Below are 18,329 nucleotides of genomic sequence, written 5' to 3'. Positions count from 1 at the left end.
GCCAGTCTCATTTCAAACTCCTGACCTCAAGTGATCCGCCTGTCTCGGCCTCCCAAAGTGCTGGGATTACAGGTGTGATCCACCGTGCCCGGCTGGTAAATTCTTAAACAGTGAAAAATTAAAAACTCAAATAGCAGAGCTTATATTAGAGTCATGTGGCTCATTATCATATAAATTTACTATGTGCTCTGACTCTGTCCATGTTTCTAAGAGTATATAAATTCAGTAATACAGTATCAGCTCCTATTTACCCTTGTTTTTTTTCACTTTCCCATTTAATTCAAAAACTGTTTCTTCTTGTTTCCAATTTGAAAGTGTCCAATCTGAATGTAAAAACGGTACTACTTTTTCTCTTTTATCTCTTAAGCTTTTTTAAATTAAAACTTTCTTTCCATCATAGTTTTTGGTAAAAAAGCAAGATACAAAAAAAAGTTTAATATGGTAACTTTAAAAACAATGCATGAGGGGGAAAACTGAAGGGAACTAAAAAACTAATAATAATTTCATTTGCAAAGTTGAACTTTTTCTTCCTTTCACTATTTTCCAAAATTTCTGAAATAAGTTTATAAGTTAAAAATGAGTTTTCTTGAAGAAATAACTTAAACCAAAAACAATCAATGGACAAATACAAAACTACTAGCCTAACACGTCAGAGAATTCAAACACAATCACAAAGACTTCTAGAAATTCAGTATGTTTTACTTTGCTAAAATTCTATTGATTTAAATATTGTTTTAAATCAATTAAGAATACCCAATTTCTCCAAAGACGACATACAGGTGTCTTCTCTGTATATTCTTATAGGTATAAAAATGTGCTCAACATATCTAATCATCAGGGAAATGCAAATCAAAACCACAATGAGATACACACATAACCTCACACCCATTAGGATGACTATTATTAAAAAAAACACACACACACAACATAAGAACATAAGTGATAGTGAGGACGTGGAGAGACTAGAAGCACTGTTAGAGGGAATATAAAATGATACGGTTGCCATGGAAAATAGTACCGCAGGTCCTTAAAAAATTAAAAATAGAACTACCATAATGATCCAGCAATCCCACTTCTGGATACTTATCCAAAAGAGTTAAAATCAGGATCTCAAAAAGGTATCTGTATTCCCATGTTTATTGCAACATGAATAGCCAAAATGTAGAAATAACCTAAATGTCTACCGATGGATTAATGGATAAAGAAAATGTAGTTTTAGTGGGTCTTTAGATGAAAAAATAAAGAAAATGTGGTACACACATGCAATAAAATATTATTTGGCCTTAAAAGAAAGAAAAAATTCTATCACTTGTGATAACATGAATGAACCTGCAGGATGACATGTTAATAAAATAAGCCAGTCACAAAAGGACAGATACTGCATAATTCCACTTATATGAAGTACCTACAGTAGCGAAACTCAGAAGCAGAAGGTAGAATGGTGATTACTGTAGAGTGGGGAACTGTTATTCAATGGGGACAGAGTTTCAGTCATGCAAGATGAAAAAGTAGTAAAGATCTGCTGTAAAACAATGAGCACATAGTTAACAATACCATACTAAATACTTAAGAATTTATTAAGAAGACAGATCTCATGTTTTTTTAACCACAATAAAAAACAAAAAAGTAGACCTAAAAATTCATAAGAAAAAATATTTATATGTAAGGCTGGGCACAGTGGCTCACATTTGTAATACCGGCACTTTGGGAGACAGAGGCAGGAGGGTCACTTGAAGCCAAGACTTCGAGACCAGCTTGGGTAACATAGTGAGATCCCGTCTCCACGAAAAAATTAAAAATCAGCCAGGAATGGTGGTGCGTGCCTGTAGTACTGGCTCCTTGGGAGGCAGAGGCAGGATATCAATTCAGCCCCAGAATTTGAGGTCACAGTGAGCAATGACTGTGACACACATTTCAGCCTGGGCAACAGAGTAAGACTTTGTCTATATATATTAGAGCAGGAAAATCACGCTTTTTTGCATATACCAAAAAGTGATGCCCATTTCTTTAGCCATTATCTTTTTATTTCCATAAGAATACTCTGTTTTCGATCCTTTATCTTCAAAGAAACGTTACTACTTTTGTTTCCCTTCATCCACGTCCATCTGATGAACCACAAATGTGCCAGACCCACACTTGCTAAGGATTCACTTTATGCCCTCCCATATGAGGCGGAGGTTGCAGTGAGCCGAGATCATCCCACTGCACTCCAGCCTGGGCAACAGAGTAAAACTCCGTCTCAAAAAAAATAAATAAATAAAAATTGAAAAATAAAATAAGGTAAAAGGTACTTTTGTAATTAAATTGAGTAAACGGGCACGCAGGCAATGGCTAGAAAATGGCAATTATATTAATATAAAATATGTTGCCAACATACCAAGAAAGGATTCTAATTACAGGTCCCAATCCAAGGCTTAGGGAAAAAACGTGTTCAGTAAACTTTTGACGTAATGGTCATGTCTTCTTCTTATGTCATCCAAAATGACTTTCATAAATATGAAGAGCCACAGTACACTAGTAATGGGATCAAGTAAACAAATGGATTTTAACAAAAGTGAAAGGCAGCATTCTTCACACAAACTAAGTGGCTACTATAAATTTCCAAAGACCATTTTCCTATTTTTTTTTTAAAAAACCTCAATTATTTTTGCTTTTGTATAAGTGATGTCTTTTGTATTTTTAACTCCAAGAGTTGCCAAAATAAGCCCATTTATATGAGATGCCTGCAAACTAGCAAATTTACATTTGGATTTTGTTGGCTTTGGACCCTGCATTCTGTTCTCTTCTTTGTGCCATTGTTGTTTTCAGGTTTGGCAGTGGCTCTAAATCTTTGTTTAACTTAGTTTCTTTGTCTAACTTCTGCAGTATATACACATAAAATTAGCATGAAAGAACACTTTAGCTTTCATCACCACAATGAATTCCCACTGTGGTAAAGGCTTTTTTGCAAATTATGCTTATGTGAATACAAAGGGAAAAACATAGACATAACACCTAATTTATCCACCTGAAGACAACATAAAAAATAAATAAGAGAAAGAACCATTTGGTTCAATAGTATAAAGAAAAGATTCATCATGAGATTAACATCCAATTTTAACGTACTAAAAGCTGAGTAATTAGAAAAGAGACCCCAGCAGTCAGAGCTAAATTTGTTTGACTGCCAAATTGCCCATCTTTCTTTTAATCTTTATTATACTTTTCTATCTATCTTCCGAAGTACTGCATCTGTCTTCCAACGCATTTTTCGTTTTATCAAATGTAGAAGTACCTGATGTCAGGTAGGACATCCTGCCTCAAATTCTTCATGTGATTATAAACATGATAGCTTAATTTGTTAAAGTTAATACCTGAGAGCCTCATCATAGATTCACATAAGTTAATCAGGCAATGAAAATCAGTAATTTAAAGGGATTTTTTTCAGTGTGGTCTTCAGAACACTATGATGAAATGTTAAAATGTATAAAAATAGCCTATATGAACTTAAGCAGAAATTTTTACTGTAATAACATTCACAACACCCAACTATACAATCACAAATAAAGTCAGTTGCCTTCATATCCATATTATAAGTTAATTACCCTAAATGCAATTTTTCACCCTAATCAAGGCAGTAGTATAATTAGGAAAATTCAAAAGAACTATTTATATTGTCTCGAAACTGTTTTTTGTGTTTACATCTGATCACGAGATATTCTCGATATTCTGAGAGCTCATGTCTCTTCAAAAATAAATAAACCACAGGGTAAAGACCTCATTTGAAACGGCTTTTATCTTCTTCTACTGAATACCAGCCTAAATACAGCTGTCTCTTCATTTGAAGGTTGAGCTCTTCCTCCTATCACTTCTGGAGGAAAGGAAAGGCAGTAAACTTTTCAGAAAGTCAAACTCCTACTATTCAGCCAATTCTTACGGAACTCCTTTCCATCTGTTCCCTGACATTTCAGTCAGGTTATGCACTTGCCAAAGAGCTTTCTTCCGATACTGAATCCACTGGTGAAGACAAATGGAATAAGATCAATTTATTTTTTACCAAATATAATTAAAGGATAAAAAGCCATCATGATGTCAAGATAGGCTCCACAATCAAATATACAGTCCACGTTATAAACAAAATCAGGAATCTAGATTGAATGATAAATTAATGGTTCAGAATTCTTTGCTCTTTGTTGCATTAAAAATGTACTCTACAATGGGGAGATAAAAACGAATCCATATAATCATGTTTTCACAGACAGAAGACACTTTCTCTTTTTTTTTTTCTGAGACGGAGTCTCGCTCTGTCGCCCAGGCTGGAGTGCAGTGGCGCAATCTCGGCTCACTACAAGCTCCGCCTCCCGGGTTCACGCCATTCTCCTGCCTCAGCCTCTCCGAGTAGCTGGGACTACAGGCGCCCGCCACCCGGCCCGGTAATTTTTTTTTTGTATTTTTTAGTAGAGACGGGGTTTCACCGTGGTCTCGATCTCCTGACCTCATGATCCGCCCGCCTCGGCCTCCCAAAGTGCTGGGATTACAAGTGTGAGCCACCGCGCCCGGCCCAGAAGACACTTTTTCAAAAGAAAGAAATAAAAATCCTGAAGAGGAGTTTGAATATTATTTACAAGTTACCCAAAAAGCCAATAATAAAAGTTCTTATTCAGGAAAGATGGTGAGATAAAAGAGATACTCATGAACTCTGCTTCAGTATTTACTGGAAAAGCTAATCAAGAGAGACCTGAAATAATTTTTGAAGCAGAAGTTAGAATATTAGATCAAAGAGTGATACAGTTATATTAATATAAAGAAATTACTAGGTCTGGATGACAGGCAGTCATGACTTCTGACAATCTCAAAGAGCTGTTGCACCTAAGTGGTAGTTACTGTGTCAGAGGGCAGGAATATTACTAGTAACTCTTCTTGTCCTTTAGGAGGTCCAGAAGAAACCCAAAACTGTACAAATAAATGGGTCTCATAATTCCTGAAAAGCCAGTCTGCAACAAGAAGGTCCACGGACACAATAAATAAGCATAACCCACAGAGAGACAGGAAACAAAGTTTATTACGAAGTTTATTTTGGGGGCTGAGGGTAAAAAGATTCTACCACGTGGACTATCGGAAGCAACAATAAAAACAAAAGCTGAAGTTATGATAAAATTAAGGATTTTTTTGGTCATGGGTAAGGAAGGGTCTGACAGAGAAACAAAACCAGTGACCAGAAAACATTTGCTAAAGTAGATGGAGAGGTATGAATTGAATTCCACAAATGATCAGGAAATATAAATAGCCTGAATGGGAAACCAAGTTAAATACCTGGGTATACAAATGACAATGAAGTAACTGGCTAAGAAAATGCGAAGACTGAGGTTGAAATATTTCACAAAGCCTCAGAAATAGGGTAAAGCAGGAGATGAGTTTCAATATGAACAAATATGTAAGAATATTTTCTATGTAAGAAATGTAATGGAATTCTATGTAAATGTAATTCTATGTAAATATGTAAGAAATAGCCCATGTCTATTTACTAGACATCAGGCATTAATGAACTCTCAATTACAGCATCAATTACACAGAAAAGTGAACATGGATCTGTTCACTCAACCTTAATACAACAGAAGACAGCCCTCAATGTACCTTTAAACAAATTAATCAAATCAAAAAGGTAACAAGTGGAAGAATACTTGGTAAGTTTTTTGTGAATTAATGGTGCGGAATGGAGATACACCAAGCAGTCTGGCCTACACAGTTAAGGGGAAAGTATTATTTGACAATTAAGAGCTAGGCACATACCACAAAAATCATAGCATTTGGAGTACCTTTTCCTTTTTCCTCATTCACACAAGAAAAAAAAATCAAAGGCCTAGTCACCTATCCAGTGTCCCCTCAGCTAACTACAGTACGAATAATGTACATATATTTGCATATACCCAAGGAACCACTGCACTTCAATACAATTCTAATGTTTACCTCTATGTCTACAATATACTTGGAACAAGGACTAGCTAAAGAAAAATGCAGATCTCCCCAATCTTCCTTTCTCCTGTTCCGAAAGTAGCAGTTTCCTATTAAATATAACAAAAATGCTTACGACGAAAAATTTTTAGATAAACTCTATGGCTTCTTTGTCACTTTTCTTTATTTTTCACCTTACAAGTTACATTTTATTATCCTCTCCTAATTAAATGAAGGACATGCTTTGGCAAGAATGCGAAGGTAAGAATAGCGTGTTTTCAGGCTGGTGAATCACCTCTAGAACTCTGAAGCCGAAGACTCAATCTGTGTTATCACGAAATAGTACCCAGATCCTTTTTTCTTTTCTTTCCCTCCCTCCCTCCTTCTCTTCCTTCTCTCCACCACCCCCACCTTCTTTCTTTTTGAGATGGGCTCTCTCTCACCCAGCTGGAGTGCAAGTGATACGGTCATGGCTCACTGTAACCTCCAACTCCTGGGCTCAAGCAATCCCCCTGTCTCAGCCCCTGAGTAGCTTGGACTACAGGCATGCACCTTCATGTCCAGCAATTTTTTTTTTAACAGAGATGGGATCTCACTATGTTGCCCAGGTTGGTCTCAAACTCCTGGCCTCAAGTAATCCTCCTACCTCAGCCTCCCAATGTGCTAGGCGTGAGCTGCCGCACCTGCCCCACACTTTTCTATTATTGAGAGCTTGCCCTACCCCAACTTCTTAATCAGATGTTGTGAATAGCTACTAATCCCTTTCTAATAAAATTAGAACAGGAACTTTTCCACTTAATTTTGTTTTTCCTTGAACTCTTATGAATATTAAAGCCTATTTCATTTTGTAATTAAAACTCCTTACCCCTAGAAATCCATAAAGCTGTTTTTAAGATAGCTTATTTCACTTTACAGTGCTGAATGTGATAATATCCTATGATTTGGTTCAATAAACGTATGTGTTTTAGCACTGGCACTGGAAATAAAGTCCTTCCTGAAAAAGGAACCCTGGTTTTCTGCCACATCTAATTAAACCACATGTGTAAGTACATGTGTGTGAGAAAGATCAACTACATAGTCATAAGAATAAAAAAGGAAACAGAAATCAGTACTAAAATTGATACTACCCTTCAGTTAATTTGTCCATTAAAAAGCAAGGGTACTTGTTACAGCATCAGAGAATCAAAGAAATGGAACATATGCTCATAAGAAACCGAACAATTTTCCAAAGCAGTCAAAATTGCTAGACCCAACACAATACAAGAGGACAACCCAGAATGGCTTCTTTATCTCTTTATCCTCTATTCTCACTAGAACTCTTGATCTTCTACTGTTCACTTACTTCATCCTACAGTTAGGTAGCTTTTATTACCTTTTTTTTTTTTTTTTTTGAGCTCTTGTCACCCAGGCTGGAGGGCAATGGCACGATCTCGGCTCACTGTAACCTCTGCCTCCTGGGTTCAAGTGATTCTCCTGCCTCAGCCTCCCGAGTTGCTGGGATTACAGGTGTGAGGAACCACACCCAGCTAATTTTTAGTAGAGATGGGGTTTCACCATGTTGTCCAGGCTAATCTTGAACTCCTGACCTCAGGTGATCTGCCCGCCTCGGCCTCCCAAACTGCTGGGATTACAGGCATGAGCCACCATGCTCGAGCCACTTATGCTACTTTTTAAATCTGCAGAGGATGTCATTTTTCAAACTACCTTAATTTTCTTACCAGATTTTATCACCTCACAACAATCCACATAAGAAAATGATTACACTTTAAATCACTTACCTGCTTGTCCAAAAAACAATTGACTTCTTCCCTTAATTGAAATAACCACAACATCCCAACATGCTAGTTAGGTGCAGCTGTCCCAGTCCTTTGACTTACTATAAGGAAATGTTCAAAAACTTCGACACAGAGGAAAATAATATAGGATTTGCTTCTCTCTTTTCTCTGCTTCCCTTAAAAGTCCCTCTGAGAGACGATACCAAAAACACGAGCAGTAATTTTTTTAAAAAGAGAAAACAGGACATCATGAAAACGAAAAGAAACCTAAAACAATCTACAGATTACATAAGGAATTTGTATTTAGAATATTTTATAAAGAAATATAACTCAGTATTTTTAAATTTTCAATTAAAAAATGGGCAAATAATCAAAATAGTTCTCCAAAGAAAATAAACAAATAGCCAATAAGCACATAAAACAGACGTTCAACACCATTAGCAGCCGCTAAGGAAATGCAAATCAAAACCACAATAAGATACCATTTCACAACTACTAGGCAGGCTATAATTAAAGAGATAAAAACAAGTGCTGCCAAGGATTTGGAAAATTAGAACCCTCATATGCTATTGCTGGGAATGTAAAATGGTGCAGCTACTCTGGAAAACAGTCTGGCAGTTTCTCAAAATCTTAGAGTTATTACATGACCTGGCAATTTTACTTCTAGGTACCTACCAAAGAGAAATGCCAGATTACAAACGCAGTCAACCTCCCCTTTAAAACATCTCTTCTCCAACTCTTTTATTCCATTCCTATGACTTCTTCAGTGAAAAAAATTGAAAAACCTTTATCTATATCAAACTTTTATCTATATCAAGATGCCTTCATTACCATTATCACTGGTGTGCTGTTCAACTAATTCCACACCACATTTAGGGAAAACCAAAATGCTTTGAACAGCCACCATTCAAAATCTTTCAAGAACGTCTCAAACCCCAAAACTATTCAATGTGTCAGTCAACGCAGCAGTCTCCAACCTTTCTGGCACCAGGGGCTGGGGGTTGGGGGTGGGATGGTTTCAGGATGAAACTGTTCCACCTTGGATCATCAGGCATTAGTTAGATTTTCATAAGGAGTGTGCAGTCTAGATCCCCCCACATGTACCGTTCACAATAGGGTTTGGTTCCTATGAGAATCTAATACCACTGCTGATTTGGGAGGTGGAGCTCAGGAGATAATGTTTGCTTGCCCGCCACTCACCTCCTGCTGTGCAACCAGGTTCCCCAGTCTGTGCCCAGGGGTTTGCGGACCCCTGAGTCAAGGCTTCTCACAATCTGATCCTGATCCACTTTTCTAATTCCATAAGACCTCAGTCAAGAGTCTTCTAACCCTGACAGGCCAGGCTTTTGGTGTTTTTTTCCCCAAAAATATAAACAAAGAAAAAAATTTTAACTTATCTAAACAACCCTTCAAAGTCCATTAAAAGCACCTTGTGACAAGACTACAAACACTTTTCATGCTCTTATTTGAATAAAATTATTGTTTCAGAGGCTGGGCACTAGTGACTCACAGCTATAATACCAATACTTTGGGAGGCCGAGGTGGGAGGATCACCTGAGGCCTGGAGTTGGCAACCAGCCTACGCAACATAGTGAGACCCCGTCTCTACAAAAAAATTTTAAAAAATTAGCCAGGCATGGTGGTGCATTCCTGTAGTTCTAGCTTCTTAAGAGGCTGATGCAAAAGAATTGCTTGAGCCCAGGAGTTCAAGGCTGCAGTGAGCTATGATCATGCCACTGCACTCCAGAATGGGTGACAGAGCAAGACACTATCTCTAAAATAAAATAACATTACTCTTTCAGGAAACAGTATTATTTAATCACTTTGGAAGTTTAAACCCCCAAGTCATTCACTGTGTGTAACTTTGTACAAATTACTCAGATTCCCAAGACTGCTTCTTCATCTGGTAATTAAGGTAACTGTACCTATCTCATTGGGGGGGTTAAGAATAAAAGAATTCGTGTTAAATACACATAAAAGTACTAAGAAAATGTTAATATCATTAACATTAGTTTCTAATACATGTGCAGTGATCTGGAAACTTACATGTTGAGGAAAATATTTTATGTTGATATTATTTCCTATGGCACCCAGAAAATGGGAAATTATATGTTCCTAAAAAATAGGAGAATCACAGCAAACAGAATTTTAAATGACAACATTGCCTGTTCAAATTAGTAAAACTTACAGATTATTTCTCACTGTTTTGTTAAAGGCAGTATTGTGAAATGGAAACAACACTGACCAGGGAGACAGTGTCCTAGTTCTGGGTTTAAGTCATTATTATACTACTTATTAACTATATGGTTTTGGGAAGTCATTATAATTAGGTAATGGTCCTTCATATGTAAAACAGAGACAATAGCACTATTAAATTCACTGTATCTTGAGTATGAAATGAGAAGTATACAGATATGAGAGTACTTTTAAAACTACATACATATCCTTATACATCTACATATATGTATCATTAAAAGTATATTCTATTAAATGTTAAATTCATTGTCATAATTTATGAACCTGTTCACAACCATAAGACACAAGGCTGAACATATGAAACCATAAATGATCTTAAAATCAAACATTATTAATTTCCTTTGTTTCTCCAACACTGCAATCCCTTTCACAGGTGGCAAATTTTATTGAGTTCAGCTACAAACTCAACTAAATAAAGGGCAAGCTCTTCTTGCCCACCCAGAAGTGGTCAAGCATAGTGAAAAAACATGGCAAAAGGAAGAAAAAAAAGTCATCAACAAGAAAAGCAAAAACCTAAAGATTCTTCCATTCACAACGTAATAGTTTATTTAACCCAAAAACAACAACAAAAATAATCTCAGTGACTCAAGTAAAATCTGAAAATGTGATCAGTCCAATATACATCAATTAGGTTATCCAAGCACCCCTAAGAAAAGAGAAGCCATTTGCTTAATGAAGTGTTAAATTGTATCCAAATCCAAACCCGTACTATCAAAACCAATGTGGTGATCAAAGATTTAAAGTAGCTCACTAATAAAACTAAACTGAACTGTATACTACTTATGTCTCAGTTTCATCACCAGGATATCATTAAACAAGTCTGCAGGACGAAGAGCTTTAGGTAAGCATTCTTTTAGAGAGCAAACATCATTGACATGGACTCTGACATGTCAATTAATCATATCCATTTCTAAACCATTCTTATTTGTGTTCCCTTGTAATAGCTACTCTGGTGTTTACTTTCCTTCTGGACCTGTATAATCCCTACCAAAGGTCTACGGAGCTGTGAAATTGAAGGGTTTTAGTTAATGGTACATCTTTAGAATTAAATAAGAAAGAAGGCTAGTAATTTTTACTAATGTATCATAAAATTCTATAAGTAGAAAAATAAGTAAGAACCTACTTTCTTTCTCAGGGCTGTTCATGTCCCTGCAGTACCTCACAAGTAGAACACGTCCACAGCTTACAAAGTAAGAGCCGTAATAAGCCAAACTATTGTACATACCAAGAATTGCTCTTAAAAAAAAGTCAATATCTTGCCACCACTATTCACACCAAGTTTCGATTCATTTCAGACAATAATGTGGGAAAAACATTTGCCATCACTAACTGTGAAATCAATAATTCCCAAAGTCACAAGATCAGGATTTAACTACTGTAAAATAAAAATTCCATGTTACTGTCTCAGTATAATACCAGCTCCTTTTTAAATTATTTTTTAAATTATCATGTGGTAAAATTGACTTTTCACTTTAATGTATACATCTATGACTTTTAACACGATCATAGTTTTCAGCAATTATTTTTTCAACTATATACGTATTTTTTGTATCACACTATTTTTCCTTCTGGAAATTTAATGACATAAGTTTTAGCCCTAATGTTACCAGCCCACAGTTCTCTGAAGCTCTAAAGTTTTTTTCATTTTTCTCTTTATTGTTCAGATTGAAAAATTTCTATTGACCTATCTTTATTCACTGACTCTTTCACCTCCATTCTGTTATTGAGTCCATCCGCAGTTTTTTAAGTTATAGTTATTGCTTTTTTAGTTCTAAAATTTTGTTTCCTCTTTACCTTTTACTTCTTTGTTGATACTTTTAGTGTAACATTTGTTGCAGAAATGTTTACAGTTGCTTATTCAAGCATTTTCATAATGGAGGGTTTAATGTCTTTGTCAAATAATTCCAACATTAATATTATCTTGTCACTGGTGTCTGTTATTGCCTTTACCAGTGTGAACTATTTATGGCCTTTTGTATATCAAGTAACTTTGGATTATATCCTCAACATTCTGAATAATGTGCTATAAAACTAAGGATCAGCCAGAGGCTGTGGCTCATGCCTGTAATCACGGCACTCTTGGAGGCCTAGGTGGGAGAATCACTTGAGCCCAGGAGTTCAAGACCAGCCTGGGCAACATAGTGAGACCTCCTCTCTACAAAAAATTTTAAAATTAGCCAGGCATGGTGGCAGCTACTTTGGAGGCTGAGGCAGGAGGATCGCTTGAGCATGGGAGGTCCAGCCTGCTGCGAGCCCCGATTGTGCCAGTGCACTCCAGCCTGTATGAAACAGTTAAGGCCCTGTCTCAAAAAGCCGAAACAATACAAAAAACTCAGCATTTTCTTAAATCCTATAAGGTATATTTATATTTTTGTTTTAGCAGACAACCTGTTTAAGTTCAGTCTGCAAGTTCCAATATGCCCTCTGTAGGTTGCAGTTTCAATGTCAGTTCAGTTTTCAAAGCCTTTGCAGCGCTTTTTGGATTATTCCTGTGGGTGTGCCATCCAATGGTAAGGCTACAACCTGGGTGGGGTTTTATCCCATACCTGTTTTTAAAGTCTTTTTAAAATATGCTAATTAAGATCAGATTCATGAGCCCAACTTCACGAGGTCTCTCTCCCGCTCTTTCCTCTCTCTTCCAATTTCCTGAGGGTGTCTTTTTCTGTCCTCCTGCCTGAAAGAGGTCACTTTTACAACTGCCCTGGTGTGGTGAAAAACACTGAGAGGATAGAGTAAAACATGCAATGGGCTTTGGCTCTGCCTCTTGGAACTACAGTTCCATCAAACAGAGCTGAAGGTACCCTTCCCCCCACGCCCCCCTCAGAGTTTTGGTTCCTGCAGGCAATGGTTGTCAGCTGATGTCATTACCATGTGATTACCTGGGACTAAGTTGTAAGAAAACAGGGGAAAAGGAAAAGAAAAAATAACAAGGGCTGACCTCAACTCTAAGCTTTTCATCCTTTCTCACAGCTCAAGCCAGAGCTAGAGAGCTTCTGGATCTGGCTGTTTTTCTGCAGTGTTCACTTCTAGGTTTCTGGCTGTACTGAAAGGGATCATGGAGGTTTGCTGGTATTTTGAAATCTGATGTTCTTTCTCTATCTGCCTGCAGCTGGTGACCATGTATTCTGTCCAGATTTTATAATTACATTCAATTCTAAAGAAAGAGTGCTGTGTGCTCACTCCATATTACTCAGAACCGGAGAATATTATCCTCTTTTAAATAAGTAAAAGAAGCTGAATTTCTTCACGTCTAAATTCTGAGTTGTAGGGTCTGATTATTAGCTTAATGATACTGTCTAATATCCAACCACAGTGATAAGCCAGGTCAGAAAGCCTTGGAAGATTGATCTGATCCCCCAAACCTCAAGCTAAACAATCCTTTTAGCCAAGCTCCCGGCCACAAAGATGACAGGGAGATCACTGACAAACACTTCAACCAAATGCAGAGAAGAAAATGTTTATCCCAGTTCCACAAGGCCACATCTAGCCCTTAGCAATCACTTGACAGGAGCCAACATTCTGAAAACAGGAGTAGCCCACAACACTTAAAAATAAAGGTAAGAGGTAGCAAAATATAGAGGGAGCAGCATGTGATTTCTAAAACTATGTGGAAATATTTGCACACTATTCCTTTTGAAAACACAAACATTATTCTTAATTTAGAAGACAAGTTACTGCAGAAACGGTAATTCAAACAATAAAAAATGACAAGTATGTAGGCTTTATTCACTCTGAATGGTAAGTCAAGTGGTTGGCATCAACTATATAATCCTTGAGATAGGCAATTGGTTGGATTTGATGAATAAAGAAAGCTTGGTCAGTCAAAACTATCTCACATGAGCCAGTCACATTGTCTAAAATGCCACTACAGTAACTCACTTCTACAAATGTGAATTGTGGTTATACACATGGAAGATCATGTGTCACATACTAATCAGAAAATTACTAAGAACTGAATCTTATATATGAATATGCAATTAAGATAAAGATGGAAATTAAATTATATTTTCAAAATGATTGAAAACAGAAAAAGAAGAGGAAGAGGAAGAAACGGAAACTGAAATTTCTACAGTGTTTGAGTTTCAGCAGAAAGACAATGGGCGATAGTTTTCCTATTTTTAAATCATGTCCACATATCCTAAATCTTTCTAATGAATGTGATTACTGTCAAAATAAGAAACAACATTTATTAAAAATAAAAAAGGCCAAGCACAGTGGCTCTTTCCTACAATCCCAGCATTTTGAGAGGCTGAGGCAGGAATTTGAGACCAGCCTGGGCAACACAGAAAGATCCCATTCTCTACAAAAAAATAAATAAAATTAGCCAGGTTAGCCAGGTGTGCTGGCTTGCACCTGTGGTCCCAGCTACTCAGGAGGCTTGGGTGGGAGAATCAGTTGAGCTCAGGAGCTTGAGGCTGCTGTGAGCTATAATCACGCCACTGCACTCCTGCCTCAGTGACAGAGCAAGACCATGACTCACTTAATCAATCAATAAAGCAAACCCCTGCCTCAGTGACAGAGCAAGACCATGACTCAATTAATCAACTGATTAATCAATTAATTAATCAATAAAGCAAACTCTACAAATTATCATATGACCCAGTAATCTTATTCCCAGGTGAGATTTGAAATGAAAACTATAGAAGTGAAAACTTATGTTCATATAAAAACCTGCACAAAAATGTTCATAGCCACTCTACTCTTATCTCCAAAAACTATAAACAACACAAATGTCCTTTAACATGAAAAAACAAATTATGGTACATCCATATAACATAATACCACTCAGTAATAAAAGGAAATAAACTAACGATACATACAACATAGTTGAATCTCACATGTAATTATGCTTAGTGAAAGAAGTCAGTGTCAAAACATTACATACTGCATTGTACTATTACATTTATACTCAGTCTCCAAAAGATAAAACTACAGTAACAGACAACAGATCAATGGCTGCCAGGGATTAAGAGGTGAGAAACGGGGAAAGTAACAGCTTGAACATGGTTTACAGGGTAACAGAACTGTATATATCTTGAACGTGGTATGTGTTACACAGAGCTACACATGTCAAAGTTTATTGAATGATACACCAAAAAAGTCCATTTTACTCCACGTTAATTTTTGAATATAAAACTTAACAACAACACAACTGAACAACCCATATAGCGTATTACAAAGTATACTTTTCTCCAAGTAATAAGGTGGAGTAGTAAGAAATAAAACAAATAATCGATGTAATTCCAATCAAAATTCTAGCAAGCCTTTCTAAAATGAAACTGCAAGCTGATTCTAAAGTGCATATGGAGTACGAAGACTCAGAATAGGCAACATAATTTTAAAAAAGAAAAAGTCAGGTAGGCATGAATTACAATAGACATAATGATTAATACAAGACTAGAGAGTACAGAAATAGAATCAAATACATGTGGTCAAATGATTTTCAACTAAGGCACCAAAAAAAAAAAAATTCAATGAAGACATGATAGTCTGAAACAAGTGGTGATGGAACAACCAATTATGCAGTGGAAGAACGACTCTTTCACACTGTAAACGAAAACTAATTTGAAATGGTTACGATACATGTAAAGCCTGGTGGGGTGGTTCACGCCTGTATCCTAGCACTTTGGGAGGCCAAGTCGTTCGAGAGCACTTGAGGCCAGGAGTTCAAGACCAGCCTGGCCAACATGGTAAAATCCCGTTTCTACTAAAAATATAAAAAATTAGCCAGGCATGGTGGCGCACACCTGCAATTCCAGCTACTCAGGAAGCTGATGCAGGAGAATCGCTTGAACCGGGAGGGAGAAGTTGCAGTGAGCCGAGATCGCACCACTGCACCTCAGCCTCAGCGACACAGCGAGACTGCCTCCAAAAAAAAAAAAAAAAAGAGGACTACATATAAAATCTAAAACCATAAAACTTCTGAAGAAAACAACAAAAATTCTTCACAATTCTGCAGTAAGCAAAGATGTTTTTTAGACAAGACAATGAAAGCTTTGGTAAATGATCCTATCAAAATAAAATCCTAATGCCCCTCAAAAGACTATTCAGACAATAAAAAGGCTGGGAGAAAATATTCATATTACGTATAACTGACAAAAGATTTTATATCCAAAATTATGAAGTGCCCTTTAAATTTAATAAAAAGCTGACAACTTGATTTAAAAACGGGCAAAAGAAGATACATATATGAACAATAAGCATATGAAAAAATGTCCAATATCATCAAACATCAGGGAAATGCAAACTAAAACCATAATGAGATACTACCACATGAATAACAAAACTTAAAATGACTGACAATACCAAGTGTGATAGAGAACGTTGAGCAACTGCAACAACAATGTGTTACATGTGTTTATTAGCACATTTTCATAAGGCTATGAAGAAATACCCGAGACTGGGTAATTTATAAAGAAAAAGAGGTTTCAGTCAGGCACAGTGGCTCATGCCTATAATCTTTGAGAGGCTGAAGCGGGCAGATCACCTGAGGTCAGGAGTTCAAGACCAGCCTGCCCAACATGGCGAAACCCCGTCTCTACTTACTAAAAATACAAAAACTAGCTGGGTGTGGTGATGTGTGCCTGTGTTCCCAGCTACTCAGGGGGCTGAGGCAGGAGAATAGCTTGAACCTAGGAGACAGAGGTTGCAATGAGCCAAGATTGCACCACCACACTCCAGCCTGGGCAACAGAGTGAGACTCCGTCTCAAAAGAAAAAAAAAAAAAAAGAAAAATGGGTTGAATGGACTCACAGTTCTGCATGCCTAGGGAGGTGTCGCAATCACGGCAGAAGGTGAGGAAGAAACAAAGGCAACGTCTTGCATGGCGGCAGGCAGGGGAACTGCCCTTTATAAAACCATGAGATCTCACGAGACATTCACTCTCATGAGAACAGTAAGCGAAAACTCACCCCCACGATTCACGTGGGGAATCCTACGACACGTGGGGATTATGGGAGCTACAGTTCAAGATGAGATTTGGGTGGGGACACGGCCAAACCATATCAATATGGGACTGTAAAGTGGTACAATCGCTTTAAAAAAGCACTTTTCCACTCTCTCAGAGTATTAACCATACAGTTAACACTGTGACTTGGCAATTCCTCTACTCAGTATGTATCCAAGAAAAAAAAATGACCATAAAAAACCTTATAGAGAATTTCACAACAGATTTATTCATAATAGCTTAAAAACTCTAAAAGGTCCAAATATACATCAACGAATGAATGGCCAAATCAGCACTGGCATGTGGAAAACTATTATTTGCTAAGATAACTAACTTCTGATGCATGCAACAACTTGGATAAATCTTGAAAACATTCTGAGTCAAAGAAGCCAGACACAAGAGTTTATCCTGCACAATTTCATTATTATGTAGTTATTTCTAGAACAGGCCAAAGGTAATTTACAGTGACAGAAATCTGATGACCGGTTCTAAGACATAGTGTTGAAGAAAACTAACTGAAAGTGGGGTACTTTCTGGAGTGATGGACATGGTCCCTATCTTGATTAGAGTGTATACATCTATCAAAACAGATCTCAAAACTAATTTTATCACACATTAAAATGTGTATGTTTTATTGTATATACAGTCAGCCCTAGGTATCTTCAGTTTCTGTATCTGCAGATTCATTCAACCTCAGTTCGAAAACATTTGGGAAAAAAAAATACAACAAAATAAAAAATAATACAAATAAAATATAAAATAATACAAATTTAAAAATACAGTATAACAACTATTTACACACTATCTGCATGGTATTAGGTATTATATGTAATCTAGAAATGATTTAAGTTGTATAGGAGGATGTTCACAGGTTATATGCAAATACTACGCCATTTTACATAAAGGCCTTCAGCATCCACAAATTCTGTTACCTGCAGGGGTCCTGGAACCAATCCCCCATGGATATCAAGAAATGACTGTATGTATGTTATATATACAATATTTACATATACATAATAAAATACATATTATGTAAAATGTATACATAAATTAAAATATATAAAATGAAATACTGTACTGGATAAAATACAATGAAACTAAAAAATAAGCAGAGTCATACAAAGCAAAGTTTAATACAGACTTATTTACTGAGTTGAATGTTTTTCCCTTAAACTGTAAATATTAATGACTAAATCGGAAAATTTTTATCAGACAAGCACAGAAAATTTGTGGAGAAAAGTTGGCAGAAGTCTTAGTATTCCTCTGGTCCTCTCTTCTACAAGAGTCCTACCAACAGCATGCTTGACTGCTGCTTATAATAAATCAGTAACAGGACACTAGACCTCTCAAGACAGTCTTTTTCACTGCTGAAACCCATATTCTCTCAAAAGTTCTCTTAAACTCTTAAGCTAAACTTTTAACCT

At 36.7% G+C, this 18,329-nt stretch overlaps 1 protein-coding gene across 5 annotated transcripts in view; it reads right to left on the bottom strand.

Annotated features, from left to right (window-relative positions):
* TCF12 (transcription factor 12) overlaps nucleotides 1-18,329 on the bottom strand; it is a 372,383-nt gene that overhangs the window by 244,243 nt on the left and 109,811 nt on the right. Inside the window, exon 1 of one of the 5 annotated variants that reach the window (XM_058427951.1) lies at nucleotides 1,687-1,703. The exons of the other annotated variants lie outside the window; for them this stretch is intronic. The gene's annotated coding sequence lies outside the window, so the exon portion shown is untranslated. Of the gene's footprint in view, nucleotides 1-1,686; nucleotides 1,704-18,329 lie in introns of those variants that run through there. 5 annotated transcript variants of the gene reach the window in all.

The sequence above is a fragment of the Hylobates moloch genome, unplaced genomic scaffold, assembly GCF_009828535.3.
Source record: "Hylobates moloch isolate HMO894 unplaced genomic scaffold, HMol_V3 SCAFFOLD_14, whole genome shotgun sequence".
Taxonomy (NCBI): Eukaryota; Metazoa; Chordata; class Mammalia; order Primates; family Hylobatidae; genus Hylobates; species Hylobates moloch.
This window is presented reverse-complemented; position numbering and strand designations above follow the sequence as displayed.